The sequence below is a fragment of the Protopterus annectens genome, chromosome 3.part1 (assembly GCF_019279795.1).
Source record: "Protopterus annectens isolate FY-2018-M chromosome 3.part1, PAN1.0, whole genome shotgun sequence".
Lineage (NCBI taxonomy): Eukaryota > Metazoa > Chordata > Ceratodontiformes > Protopteridae > Protopterus > Protopterus annectens.
Genome location: NC_056732.1, coordinates 818178132 through 818193905, shown reverse-complemented (window position 1 = coordinate 818193905; position 15774 = coordinate 818178132). Strand labels below are relative to the sequence as shown.

The following is a 15774-nucleotide window of genomic DNA, read 5'->3' as shown; positions in this document are numbered from 1 at the left end:
TTGTAAGGGTTAACCATGATGCCCTCAGACCCCCCCCCTTAAATAATATAACCAACTCCATGTTTGCAGTGATGGGGAAAGGGGGCAAACACTGGGAAATGGCTCTTAGTGCTTGTATAATTCTCTGACGATGCCTGTCAGTGAAAATGCTGGCATTGTCTGGGAAATGATTTTCAAGGAAATGAAGCTAGCGGAGTCAGAAATCAATCAGCAGTAGTTTAACTGTAAATGGTTAATAAAGATACAGTTGCTCACATTGCAATAAGAATATTGTGGTCATATATTTTATATACTGTTTTTAATTTGTCTTTCATCTTCTATTTGAATAAATTTCTACATTTTCTTTTAACTTTGATATGAAGTAGCACTCAGAAGTTAACTGAATTGTCTAGAACTCTTATGACTACAGTTGGATAAATTCAACATATTTTTAAGAAATGCCTATTGAGTGAGAGTTGTGTGATTTTTATACTCCTTTTCGTTCCTTAAATACTTTGCTGCACAGTGAATAAGTGCAACACTAAGACCTGAGTTGCAAATGACTTTCTCTGATTGCCATTTTTTAAATTTACAATGGAATAGCACTTTCTTTTACAGATCCCAAACATACTTAGGCATTTAGTTATTTGTTCCTTCTAACCAACGTGGCCTGCATACTAGTTGTTCTTGTAAAATCTATTTTTGCAGAGTTGTGTAAGTTTTGTTAGTTATGTTTGGGAAGTGACATTGAGACAAGGGCAGTATTCACTAAGCCGCCTAATACATTTAATTAGACTTGACTTGGAGTCAGCACTGCAAAGCATAAGCCATATTTACCCTGACATGCCTCAGACTGTTAAACAGAGTCTACTTCTGCCTACATAGAAACTTCATGGTGTGTGTTCCAGGTGCTGTCTTGGAATTATTACTAACATTTTCTCTCACTTCGTATTGCATTTCCTGTTTGTATTACACTAACAACTTTAATTTCTCTATAAATTGGTTAAAAGATTCTAAATATTAAATCATTGCCATATAACTTGTATCCATTCTTAACCAATGTTTTCGTGTTATGCCTAACTTGGGATAATTATTTAAACTGTATTTTTTTTGTATTATTTTTAAACACTGCACAATTATTATTCTTAAAATGTTTTGTAATACTTTGGAGCTTTTCTCCCCAGGCCTCCTCTGAAAATGGACTCCTACCCAATCAGACTTTCCTGATAATCATATATCAATAAATAGATAAATATATAAATTTTCACAATTGCCAAGTCCTCTATCTCTGACTGTTTAAAAATAAACAAACAAATAAATAAATAAGAGATGAGAAACTGAATTTTAGCAAAAAGACCCACTGTATAAGGCCATAAAATATACAATGCATACCTTGATTTTTATAATGCATTGACAGGAAGACTAGTAAATAAAATTCATTTTCACATGATGATCTTCCTTTATCATGTAACAACTGTCACCAAGTAGCTACAACAGCATATAGGTTCATAGTTAAGTACTAGGCTAACTGCACTTGTGGGCCTTTTTAACCCTAGCCAGTTTCCCTTTTTTTTGCTCAAAATAACCTATTCCATTTAGGCTTGTTCCCAGTTATGGAGCACTTTGCCTACTTTGTCTTTCAATTTTCCTCCCAATTGCTTAAGATATGGCTCCTATGTAAGTCTACAACTGACATCCTCTCACTCTCCATAGAACTGTCTTACATCTGCCACATGCATTTTTCTAATTCTTCTTCTGTTTCAGAGCTTATTACTTTCACAGACTGTTCACATGTCCACTGCTCCTTCTGTGAACATTTTTCCTCAGATATGTCCTGAAATATGGCTCCACCATGCACTTACAGGATTCCTTGTACCTCACCCTCAGTACTGATGACACCCTTCCTTAGTATCCTTTTATGTGGTCCTAGTGCAGACTAAGTGTCATTTTGGTACTCCTCTTTTTGCCCCTCCGCACCTGCCTTCATCCTTTCAAACTCATTGCAGAGATACATGTTCAGACACACAGAAAGCAATTTAGATGGGATCTCAAAAAATTGTCTGTAATTCAAAATATTAAATCAATAACATACTTTGAGAAAGATATTTAAATCAAGCTTCTGGGTTACAATTCAATCATAACAAAACAGAGACAATATTAATAAATAAGAAAGTAACCTTCTTGTTAAAAAATTGCAAATTAATTGGGAAAATAAACAATTTAAATATGTATCAATATAAAAGCCAAGTGGAAGGAGTCAGTATCATTAAATTATAAAAAAAAATAGTTAATAGCATAACACATTTAAATGGAAACTGGAATAAAATATGTTTACAATAGAAGATAGGCTTATATTAATGAAAAATGATAATTTTGCCAAACATATTACATCTTGGGCAATCGTTAATCCTACCACCTCCCAAAAATTATCAAAAAACTAAATTCTATATTATTAAAGTTTTTATAGCATCCTCAGAAACCAAAGATATCTTATGATTGCCATATTAAAAGTTGAGAAGAGAATGGTATTGTATTCCCTGATATTAATCTCTATATTAAATCTACTATCTTAAATACTGTAAATATTTAGCTAAATTCAAAATTTAGTTCAAACTGGAAGTTATTACATGAAGTAATTCTAACTTCAAATACTTTATCTAAAGTACATTATAATGTTCCATTTAGCATTAGTACAGCATATTGAATTATACAAGACTATTGTTTAAATAATAAAAAAATCTAATGTTTATACTTTTGGTATTAATCATATATTAAAAGTATTTAAAACAGTAATGGATAGTAATTATTTAACTAAACAAATGTTATTCCTGATGTTCCCTATAGCTTATACTACAAGTTGTCTAGAATCTTTTAATGTACATAAACTAGCTAATCTTAGACAAAAATAATCTTAAATTCTGGTTTCAATTTTTGTATGGAAACAAGATAAACACTATAGAAGGACTTTTGGCTAGATATGATACAAATTAAAGCAGTTGGTTATATATGCAATTTTTCAGAGAATTTATAAGTAAAAATCTGCAAAAGTCATTAGGTATGAACACTAAATCCATACCCAAATTATTAGAAATTTTCTTTCAAATGAATAATGATATGCATAAAAATAAATCATTCTTATCAGTGATTTATAAGATTTTACGATCTGAAATGGTAGGCTTTTATGTGTCTCATTGGGATTATTCTACAAAAGTAAATAAGAAAACATTCTCAGAAAATGCTAAAAGATTGTACTTAAAATCTGCTGGAAATTCCATGTCATCTATTTATTGACAAATATTTACATGGACATTTCTACATAGAAGTTTTTTAACACCACACAAAATAGCATTTTTTTACAAAAAAGAAAATTGAAGATGTTGGAGATGTGATCATTTGAAAGCCTATTGGGAACATATAATGTTAAAATGTCAAATGGTTGCTCCACTCTGGGAAGAGTTTGATAAAATTGTAAGGTTACACATTCTTTGTTTTTATTTAATGTTCCAATTCCAGGTCATATTTCTGTTTTTCAGTTCCCTCTCTTATGGTCTATCTTGGCTTTTGCCAGAAAGGTTATCACAATTAATTGGAAAAATAAAAACATCCTCTCTTTTTCAAAATGTATTTGTCTAGCAAAGAATGTATGTAATAAAGAATTGCAAATTTTATATAATAGAACTGCAAATATTACTCAAGAAATTATCTTGGCTAAAGCTTAGAAATCTTTTGGAAAAGTACTAGTGCTGATGATTAAGGATAATATTTGTTATGGGCATTGTATATAGTTTTGTTAGTTTATCTGTTGATTTAATTTTAGTAATTTTGTTCATGTTTGTTAAAATCCAATAAAAATTAAGAAAAAAAAACATTGTCTGTAATACTTTCTAATGATAATCAATTTTACTGTGCATTCTGAATTTAAATGTTTTCCTAAGACAGGGAGTCTTAAATTTAGCTAATGAGCATAGCCAAGGCCTTTCTTTTGTTTGTTTTCTGTACATTCAAGACTTAGTGTATACTTTTATTCATTGATTCATTTCTTTTCCATGAGTATAATTCTATATGTTTCTGTATTTAGCCATACCAAGTTCCTTTTCATCATTTTTCCTTACCTTCAATAGCAGGGTCTACCTTAAATTATTGACCTAAAACAGCAAACATCACGGTCATGGTACAGTGGGAGGTTGGATTTTTGGAGTTGGTACATATAATTAGCAAGGGGTAGGCCAGCATCTGTATTAGACTTTTTTTTCTAGTTTCTATGATTTAAATGTTTTCTGTGCTGTGTTTCATGTTTTTATGTGCTGACGACATGGCCAGTTGACAGTTTAATATACATACAAATAGTAACACTGCTACATGTCTGCACAATGCTCAAGGAGTTACAGCTTTCTTTCTCTCCCTTTTATGGTCACTTAATCAGACATTAGTGAGGCTAATCCTAGCACATCTTCCAGGTGAACCCTGTTAGTAATCTCCCTTTCCATACCGTGCACATCATTTGTTATAAGCTCTATTTTTCTGTGAGATCGCCAAATTGTTATTTAGGCAACCATATTGGGTCACACTCTTGAGCTGGTTGGCGTTTTTTAGTAATTAAAAAAAAACACATGTCAAAACCTTTGCAAAAATCCAGAAAACCCAGACCTACTGCTCCTTCCTGTTCCACCACACTGGTCTCACCCAGTTAAAGAACACTACTAAATTATTCTCACATAACTTCCACTGAGTAACTCCATTTAGATTTGGTCTTGAGCTCTACTGAACTAAATTAGGCACACTTTTTTTTCATTTGTAAAGTGATTTTCTTCACTTTCTTAGCACAGAGATGATTAACATGGTTGTATTTTTCTGTTTATTTGCTGCCTTTCTTGAGAAGGTCACATCTACATTTTTCCAGTTCTCCAGTACTATAGACTCTTTGCAGGATCTATTGAGAAATATTATCTTTGTCAGCAGTGTTACTACTAGGTTTCCCCAATATTTTAGAACTTTGGGAAAGATTCTACACCATCTAAACTGCTTTTGTTTTTTTTTTAAATGACTCATATAATCTCCACAGCACAAGGTTTCAAATGTAATCTTTCTCCAACCCAGTAATGCCATTGTTTATTCTTATGGTGCACAGATAAGGTTTCACTTTAATGTTTTTGTTTCGTGTAATAAAACAGCCTAATTGGCTAACAGGGGTCTGGAAAATATGTTGAGAATATACCTAAAAATATTCCCTCAGACAAAAATAAATGGACCTCAAAAAACTGGGCTCATCGAAACACACTGTAAATTACAAACAGGATTCTATCTTTACTCTAAGTAGAAACCTTTATCTGAATCCTATTTACAAAAGTTAACTAAGTAAAAAAAAAATCATATCAAAACAGTGCTCCTGCAAAACTGATAACATTATGAAAACCCCTGATAACATTATGAAAACCACAAACATGAAATGAATATTTACAGAAACACTCACTGCCACTATGGGATGCAGTCTAATCTGCATAAAAGCTACATTTCACTGCAGCAAAAATGGGACTGCCATGATGGTAAAATACACTTTAGCTAAGGAATTATACAATAATAATGTGAATTAAACTATATAGTACCCTGCGATAGGTATACAGAAATTTTCAGAAAAGTATTAAATTATTATATAATTATAATGCTGCTTTTTATTTCAAAATGTAAACATAAATGTTAGTTTCCATTATTTTGACACAAAACTCCAAAATACACATTTTACTAAATAAAAATTAAATAGAATTAAATCAGCTTCAAATCTACTTCACTGTATTAAAATTCCTGTCACCTTGGGCAGAGGAGATAATTTACATTGTAATACAATAAATATATATATAATAGTTTTGCCGAGTCTCAAAAATATACACTTGTCCATTTCATAAATGCAGTAACACATGCTGGATTATGCACTGAAAACATATTACAGCACACATTCTGTCTTGTATGGCACTTGCCCATTGGACTCATGCCACGCAGAACTCTATCTGCATACATAACTGCATCTCTCTCTCTCTCTCTTTCTCTTGCTCTGTCTCTTTAACTCTCTCATGGAGTTAGAAGACCAGAAGACCTTTCATTCAATAAAATGGTCCATAAGTGGGGACTAAATGAGTTGTAAGTTCTCATATAATGAAATGACCTTTAGATGAAGCCAAAGTAATCATGAGAGAAGGAGTAGTTCTGCTGTAAAAGTAGAATGGAATCTGGAAACAAATGTGTGCCTCTTACTGTAGAGGGATTACAGAAGAATGCAGGTAGTGGCTTGATCCATAACTGCTATATAGACAGGAATCTCATACTTAAGCAAGAGTCTGTTTAAGAGAGTTATATGGTAGGAGCCTGATATCAGGGCAGGGGTATGTTCAAATGGAGTAATTCTATAGATTAAATAGAGACAGCACTCAGGCCAGGGAGGGGTTAGGGCTCTAAAGAAATCAGGGGGCCTGCAGGAATATAGCCTGAATCAAAGTCTAAGATACAGACAAGGAAGACATGTACACTCAGAATAAATGAGTCTGATGTGAACTATGAATTATGAATTTCTGAAATCAGTTTAAAGAGTTATTAAAACACACACACACACACACGTGCCAGTATCAGTAGCAAAACAGGCAGCACACTCGCCCTTCCAGAAGACTGGGGGTTCTATTTCCACAACAGCTGCTTGGACTCATTTTTAATACGGACTCTGAAGCACAGCATAAGGAGTGGGGGTTGCTGCACTCTAGGGAATGCCATCCTTTAGATGAGAAATTAAACTGAGCTCTCACCTGCCTGAGTTTGTGGTAGCTCAGGTAGCTGTAAAAGATCCTGTGGCACTTATCAAATACATTGTGGAAGTTCCTCAGGGACATGACCAAGTTTCCCCCTAGTCAGTATGAATACCAGTTCAGGTCCCCCTGAAAAGAGACTAAAAGTCTAGCAGGACTAACCAGTTCAAAAAAAAGTGTAAATAATAATAATTTTACAATATACTTAAGTAATTAATCATTTATAGATGCAGCCTTTATGTGTTATGTGAAAGTCAAAGATTTGTAATATGCATTATTTGTGCAATAAAATGGAAGAAAAGAAAGGTGAAAGGTGTATGCCATTTGAGTAATACTTCGTAAGGTGTATCTTGAAGGGGGACCTCAAGACAGCACAGTGAATAATGCTGGCAAAATGTGATGCTATGGTATTAGTCTTGTAAGTTAAAATTAACTTAAACTTCCAAGTATACATTAAATGAGGAATATTCTTCACAAAGAGAGGGGAACATGTTTGCTTGCAGAAGCTGCTAGAGAACTAAAGCATTAATGCATATAGCTGATATATATAGAGGAAAAGGTTGCTTAATAGTGTATCAATAGTATTTGTGCTGTCAAGGTCACAGTGCATTAAGAAAAGTCTACATATGCCAGAGAGGAAAGACATTTTCTTTGGTCTCATTTACTTGACTGTGTGCTTGAAGCAAAGCAATGTATTAACAAAACAGCATTGACATTTACTCGAGAAGTATTTGAAACTGCATTTGTGACAGCTAGAATATCCATCAGTGTGCCAGACTTGCATTGGAATGGGTAATTTCTTGATATGGTGGTGGGGATCAATCTTCGTTGAATGAATTTTGAGTTACAAATTACATTTTTGTCATGGGTGGCACTCCTGTTTAGCAGTGTGTCTTCTTTTCTCACATCTTAAATGTATTATTTCAGTTGCTGACAGTCATTGTGTGCTCACAAACATCTACATATCCTTAGTTATATGGTTACTTTGCTCAGTTTTAAATAATGCTTCATTAGAGTGCATCTCAACTGCTCTGCATTTGTTATAGTGCTTTAACTTTAATTTGTAGCTCACAGACTTGGTGCTGAAGCTCAGTCTAAGCTGCCTTGCAATCTTCAGATGCATTCACATTTTGTACTTTTTGATTTCCAGTGATTCTTGTGATTTCAGAGTGTTTACTTGAAAAGGTCCACCAAGAGTCTTGAAATCCTTCATTTGAACAGGCAACTGGCTATAATCACCATGGGAAATCAGGTCTTGGTCTAACTGCTTAAATGTCTAACGAACTTAATAAAAGTGCCACAGTGATTTGTTTAATGTATTGTGTGGTATGTGTGTACAGGAATTCTTTTAATTTTGGTGATATATTTGTCATTTTTGATAGTGAGTAAGCAAATCAGTAAAAAGCAGGAGGATGAACCTCATTGGCTTTTCCATTTATCATAAAAGAACTTACAGACACGACACTCAGAATGCTGAAGCAGACAAGAACAGAGTTGTGAAGTCTTAGAGAAAGCATCCTTCTGGGAAAGGCTACAAAAGCACTGTGACACACGTCAGAGTAGGGAAGTGGCTCAGTGATTACAATTTGTGTGTGTGTGTACGTAAATGTCTATATATGTGTGTATATTTATATATATATATATATATATATATATATATATATATATATAAAACACACACAGACACACACATACACACACATATGACTGTACATCATTTAATTGATAGTAAGTTTGACTGAAGCACAACTGGTTGAAAAAAAAATGACTGAAAGTACTTTTGACTGGAGGTACATTTGTCTGAAAAGCCATTTCATTCAAAAGTATAGCCATTTATAGATAGTGTTTCTGGTATCAGTTTTGTTCATGGGAGTTGTTAGTGAACATAATTTAGAAGATTTTGCGTGGAGTGGTAATACCCACTGTTATGTTGTGCCACCATATTTGTAGATATTTGTGTTTGCACCTCAGTACTGATTCATAGTGTTTTTTTTTTCTTTTCTCCACTGGTGTACGAAGTTGAGTTAGAATATATAATTAAGAGGGTGTGGGGCACAGCTTCTTGTGGTGTACATGTTGTGTAGAATGTTTACAGTGAAATGGCTTTTTAGTCAAATGTGTCTTTTGTCAAGTGTATTTTCAGATGAGTGCTTCTGCATATTTATTTATTTAACATTTGTGTACTGGGAAAGTCCAACTTGGAATGAAGCCAATTTTCAGCAGAGGCCCAGGGAGAAATGTTCCAGACGCATACCTTTATAGCACAGGACAGTATCAGACAGAATGTCAGTTGCGAACCACTCCTTCTGTACTCCCCAGCAACCACATAGTTAGTGAGCAGATTTACAAAAATATTCCTTCTCACCAATAAAACAGCAGGCTAATCAGTTCCATGTTCTCAACCAACCCCAATGGAACATGGGATGCCTTGCAAATGCATGTCATTGGACCTGCAGTCAAAGCCAATGTCTTTTTGTCTTGGTGGGAAATCAGTCATCACAGGTAGTATATCTCATCACCTTTTCTTACACTGAATATTTAACATCCAGTTTAATTTGTCTAGTAAAATAAAAATCTGTTTTGTTCTACATGCATTGTGTATCAGATGGAATATATATCAAAATTTCTGTAAGACAAACTGATTTTATGTTGCATGGTTAGTTCAAAATAAAATATAAAAAGCATGCACGCACACTGTAAGATAATTGCATTGTAAAATAGCTTATTTTTTTCAGCAGAACCTAAAAGCCAAGGTTTAAAAATTACAGGCACCCTTCTGCAGCAAGTTCAGAAGTAATACCAAAGGACGAGAACATGCCTTTCAGACAAAGAATGGAAGAATGAAGAACTGCCTTAACATCACCCTTTTGCATTGCCTAGCAGTTTGTGTAGTAATTATCATGGTATTTTCAGATGTCTTAGGTCCTAGTCTTACCCCACAAGTTCTTTGAGCATCTCTCCATAGTTGCTGTGATATGCTGAGCTAATTTATGGCAGGCTAGCTCTCAGGCTAGTAGTAAGATTTCAGGTAGCCTTTGGTGTCACTTCCCACTCCCCTTCCTCTGATTGCCCCTCAGATAAATACTTCCTAAATCTGATTTGTATTCCACATCCCTGTTTGCTTATTGACTGACGTGCATGCAATGTATCACAAATAAGCTGATATGATTAATCATTTCATCTTTAATGAATACATTACAAAGTAGAAAGATGAAGAGCCAGATTTAAACCCAGGCAGAGTGAAATAAAGTAAATTAACACAAACAGGTCTTAGCACAAACAGGATGATTTACTGCACTTTGTTACTGACTCTGTCCATTGAGACTCAGCTTGATATGCTGTAAGTAGTTGGATAGAGTTTACAAGACTCAAACTATATTCAGAAGAAAATAAATGGATTATGTCACAAAAACGTGGCTATGAATGAAGTATCACTAGAGAGAAAAAGTTAATACTAAGAAAAGAATGGATTTGGAGTTTGTGAAGGAAAAAGCATCTGTTAAAAATTAGGTGATCTAATAAAAGCTGTCAAAGCTGAGAGAAGAAAGCTGGGGAAGGCATTAATGATGGTGAAATATAAGAGCGAAAGTGTGAAACAGTGAACAAAATGATATAGCAAGGACATAGGAAGTACACTTTGTCATATAGAATAACAAAATGGTAATATGTACAGAGGTTGAGAATTTAACTGTTAGGTTGAGGTCTGCTTGTGGTGTTAGGGGCAGGTCTTCTTTGCCATGGCAAGGACTGGTTCTCTTTCAGTTAAGGAGCCCTTAGTGAAGAGGGAAGACCAGATAATAAATTACTGCCAAACCTGCCAAGTTGTTTATGACTATGTGTGTGAGTGTGTGTGTGTGTGTGCACATGTGCATGCGTGTCTGTGTGTGTGTGTGTTTTAATGAGGAACACACATGGATGAGATATGCTATATGCCTGCCTGAGCCATCACCACATTCATCATAATGAAAGTCACACTATAGTCTTCATTAACTATCTTGTCATGCTCAACTGTCTTAAGCTGCATGCCTGGTACAAAATACATTGTGAGTTCAGGGTATTTGTTTCTGATATAAAGTGGCATAGCAAGGAGGCAACTAGCTAACTAGAGTGATGATTAAGAAAAGATATGTCCAAGAATTTATTAAAATATAGAAATGCTGCAGGTAGGATTCACAGGACTTGGAGGCAAGAAAATTGCTGAAAAAGCCTGTTAATAATCTGTTATGCAAATGCAAGAGACAAATTTAAATATAGAAGTAATTAAATGTATAATGGCAATAAACACATTAGCAAAAGTGTAAATGCATAATAATAATAATAATAATAATAATACATTAAATAAAGATATATGCATTGCAATACAAACAGATTTACTATGAGCATTATAAAACATAAAGCAATGATATACATGCTGGGCTACCTCAGTGAAGGTTCCAATTTTCAATGAGGCTGAATGCAAAAAATGACAACAAAACTAACAAATTCTAAATGGTAATCTGTAAACACTACTATTCAATACAAAGGTCAAAAAATGATTGTTGTGGAATACGGGGTGCTAACACTAAGAGGTTTAGCAGCAAACATGATAGACTAGTGCCTTCATACAGCTTGGGAAAGTGTGTGGGTATATTGGGTAAGAGAAGGAGAGGGTTGAGGGATCTGTCTTGCAGGATTGGGTCAGTTTGGCATAATGGTTAAGGTCTTTGTATCACAGATCTGTGGTGCAGAGTTGGATTCTGAACTTGGGTTACTGACTAGGCTTAACATGGCCCTTCAGAGTAGTTAACCTAGTATTCACCTATGAATGTATATTTTCTCCATAAATTAGTCACTGTACGAACACATACATGCAAAGCTTTATTAGAAATGTATAATCTCATATCCGGACAAAAATTATATGGACTTTTGAGTATAGTAGTCCCAGGTGGTACTTATTCTGTTTATATATTAAAAAAAAAAAAAAACAGCAGAAACGACAAGTGAACTCAAAAATAAATATATGTAAAAGTTAAGGTTGAGCACTTTTGTCTTTATTACAGAAAAGACATCATCAGAACCATTAAATCAGTTAAAATTATCCATTATGTAAGCTAAAAAAAGCACACACCCACTAATCAAAAAACTAATTAAAAAACTACCTAGCTTCTTAAAAAAACACTAAGAGCATTCTCATCATTATTTCAACCTGTGGTATTAAAATTCTTTTTCCCATCATTCCCCATGAAGAAGGGTTACATGGGTTTGATGAGGTTGTTCAGAGGTTTGGCAATGTAATGAGAATGAAGAGTCCTTGATCCATGAGTTTATGGAAATAGTTTTAACCAATAACTGTGCTATTGTTTGTGGGGAATTTTATAAGCAACTTTCAGGTGTGGCCATGGGGGCTACACATGCCCCCATATTTGCCAATGGAGTTTTGTTAAAATTGGAGCTGGATGTGTTGTTTCAGTTTCCCCTATTTCAATATTGTACTGCTTATTATCGGTACCTGGACAATTTGCTGTTGCTTTGGTATGGCAGTCGAGATCAATTCATTGAACTGATTGCTCAAATAGGGATTAGTACTAATGTTTTACAGTTTACTTACCAGATTGGTTTGGAAGAGAGCAATTATTTGGATATCAAGATCCAGCATGGCTCTGGGGCAGAACTGGAAACAGTTATATACAGAAAACCTGCTTTTTGTAATACCTTTTTGTTTTTTCCAGTTGCCATCCACACCACCAAAAAAAAAAGGCGTGGTGAAGAGCCAGTTTATAAGCATCCACAGGCTCACCGCCAATGATAGCACATGTCAACAAAAATTTTTGTCTTTAAAGAACATGTTTTTTGGACCGGGGTTACCCCGAGCCAATGATCAATTTTATTGAATCCCAAGTCTGGACGGAAAGGCAGGGGTGATATGGTCTCATTATTAAAGTAGTATGGGTTGACCAAGAACGGGTCTCCCCACCATTTTGAAGGGAAATTTCAATGTAATATTATTGTGCAATATTCATTAGATGTGAAAGGCATCGAAAATATTATTCATAAATACTGGGCTGTTTTTGAATGTGATGGCAACACAAAATCTCTTGGCGTGCACAAACCATCTTTTACATACAAAAGGAGACAAAATATTAAGAACCTTTTGGAAAGACCACCACTTAATCTCAATGCATCTTTTCTGATTACTCAGACGTCTAGCTGATGCCATCAGTGTAGTCCCATTGAGATTAATTATATAGAGAATCTCTACCATAAGATTTCCAGATACAGTAAAGGTGGTAAATTTGTTTGTCAGAATGGGTGGTCTATTTGGCTTTTTGCAATGGCTGTCAATGTTTTTATGTAGGCAAGACCAACAATGCCTTAAATCGGAGAATTTACCAACACTTATACAGTTTACAAAAGGCAGACAATAAGAATGTCTTAGCTAGATACTCTGTAGTCTGTAAAGGAACCAGCAGGTTTTTATTCCTGCTCCTTGAGCAGATCACTGTTGGTGCCTTCCCAGGGGACTGGAAAAACCTGCGGTTGCACGGGGAAATGTTTTGCCAGCTAAGACCAGATGCTACCACCTGGCCCGGGATTAATGACAATATTTCAATTGCCAGTGAGCTCAAAAGAAGAGCGAATATTTTTTAGAGTACTAATTTATTTTTGTTTGTTTTTTGTCTATTCAAATATGGTTAATTTACCATTACAATACATTGTTGAAATAATGATGGGAATGCTCTTAGAGTTTTTTAAGAAGCTAGGTAGTTTTTTAATTAGTTTTTTGATTAGTTCAACTGTCGTTGAGCTTGGGTCGTGATTGGTTGTTTACGTGGGTGTGTGCTTTTTTAGCTTATATAATGGCTTATATAATGGATCATTTTAATTGATTTAATGGTTCTGATGATGTATTTTCTGTAATAAACTCAAAAGAGCTCAACCTTTATTTCTACATATATTTATTTTTTGAGTCTACTTGTCGTTTCTGCTGTTTTTTTTTTCTTTTTATTTATTTACTTTACTTTAATTTACATAACAGAATGTCAAAGCAAATTAGAGTTCCTGACAGAAATTAAAAAAATGCACATTTATGAACTAATATAAGTAGTCATGCAATCATCAGAATTTAGTGCTGCTCAGAGGAAGTAAGGTGAGAAGAAAGACAGGCTATATTGGATGAGGTGAGGAATAAATTGTACAGAATGCTGCAGAAATGTAAAGCTTGGAGTTCTGAATATGTCCCTTACAATAGACAGGAAAAGAACAAGTCGTTATATAGATGCTTGAGGAATACACCTTTCTGAAGGTGAGCCATTGTGCAGTTTGACTGATTATCAGAAGAATTGTATTCTGTAATTTAGACATTATCGTTGAGAGGTTAGAGATGGAAAATCTATTATTAGATCATAGGGACTGGGTAAGAAGTGACCTATGTGACCTAAGGTTTCATAGTAAAAAATATCATTAGAGTAGTAAGGACAGGGTAGGGTATTTGTTGAGGGATTGAAGATCTGAAAAGACAGTCCTTCCATTTGCCATGTTTAATCTTTTACTTGACTCCATTTCAGATGTCTGTTGGAAGGGCAGTGATGGCTGGAATGGATTTAGAGCTCAAATTACTTTAGTATTGGAGCTTCTGTAGGTTAATACTCATACTGGTGATTTGGTTTTGTAGCAATGTGTGTGTGTGTGTGTGTTCATTCATGAGTAGCAACTTGTTATGATATATGTTTTTCTATGCTTTTGATGGATTTGGGTCTCAAAATTATTCTGAGAGGAAGATGAATGAGTGGGATGTTTTTAATTTCAAAGGAGATAAGTCAAGTCAGTAGATGAAAAATTGTGAGGGGAGAATATTTAATGACTATTAGATATAGTAGAGAATGACTACCAGAATTGAGACTGGATGTAATGGGATTAGAAATTATTTGAACTAAGCGTTGGTGGGCTCACCATTTGTTAAACCTTTGGTTATACTTCCTGAGTAGATTCAAGCTGAAGTCTCCCACAATCAATAGTTAACTTGTTAGCAGTTTGACTTTTGTTTGAGAGGAAGAAGGTGTCAGGAAACAGCTGAGCCAGTTTAGGGCATATTCAGAACTGAAGATATCCCGAGTACCTGTGCTGTGATTAATTTTAAACTCTGAATTTATACACCAACAATGTCTTCTGTTGCATAACGCCTACCTGATTCTCCAAAATTCACAGCAATGCATGAGTTGTCTTCATCTCATGTGTGGTAAAACTTTAATTATAGATTTACTTCATATTATTATTTGCTATTTCAGTTCTTGATCAACCCGTTTGGAATTTTCTGCTAGAAAATCATTGTAAACAAACAAGATTGTACATGCTATGATTAACTGTTAGGAATACCAATACAGTACCATGCAACAGAATGCAGTTATTTATTGCACCTAATTTCATATTGGGTTAAGGTTAAGTTCATTGTTACTAAGGATTGGTCAAAAAGAGATAATATCAACTTGAATCTTTGGTGTACTTTTAGGAAGAAAGCCTTATCATCTTGGAAGCATTCAGAGAAAATTTTAAGTCACTGAGAAATCTGTTAATTTTTCTCTGGAAAAATTTTAACTTACTGCGTTATAACAACTAACTCAAGGCCATGCTTAGTTATTTCATGGTCATAAAGTTCTTCACTTTTTATAACAAAATCCTTGCTGATTAGCTTTGATACTGGGAAGATTTTGTACTACTCCTTTCTCTGCAAGACTGTTAATTAAGATCTAGTTTTGCTGATACCATTTGGTATAATTATAGTTAGGAAAGTGTGCATGTCTGATATGAAGAAGTGTCCTTGCTTCATTTTAATTATACTTTTATCCAGTATCATATACTTCTTACATACAATGTAGCAGTACTCTATACTTCTAGAGTTGGGATTTTCTGTATGCACGTAAGAATCTGTGTAATCCATTTTGTGTAAATACATAACAACAATAACATGTTGTGATTCTTAAGAAGAAAGAGTGAAGGTGAGAAAAATAAATAAAGTGGTAGTTTAGATGGC

General features: G+C 34.3%; 1 protein-coding gene across 2 annotated transcripts in view; it reads right to left on the bottom strand.

Annotated features, from left to right (window-relative positions):
- The window catches only part of LOC122798288 (myelin basic protein), an 809205-nt gene that overhangs the window by 4885 nt on the left and 788546 nt on the right, over nt 1-15774 (bottom strand). The window lies entirely within an intron of this gene.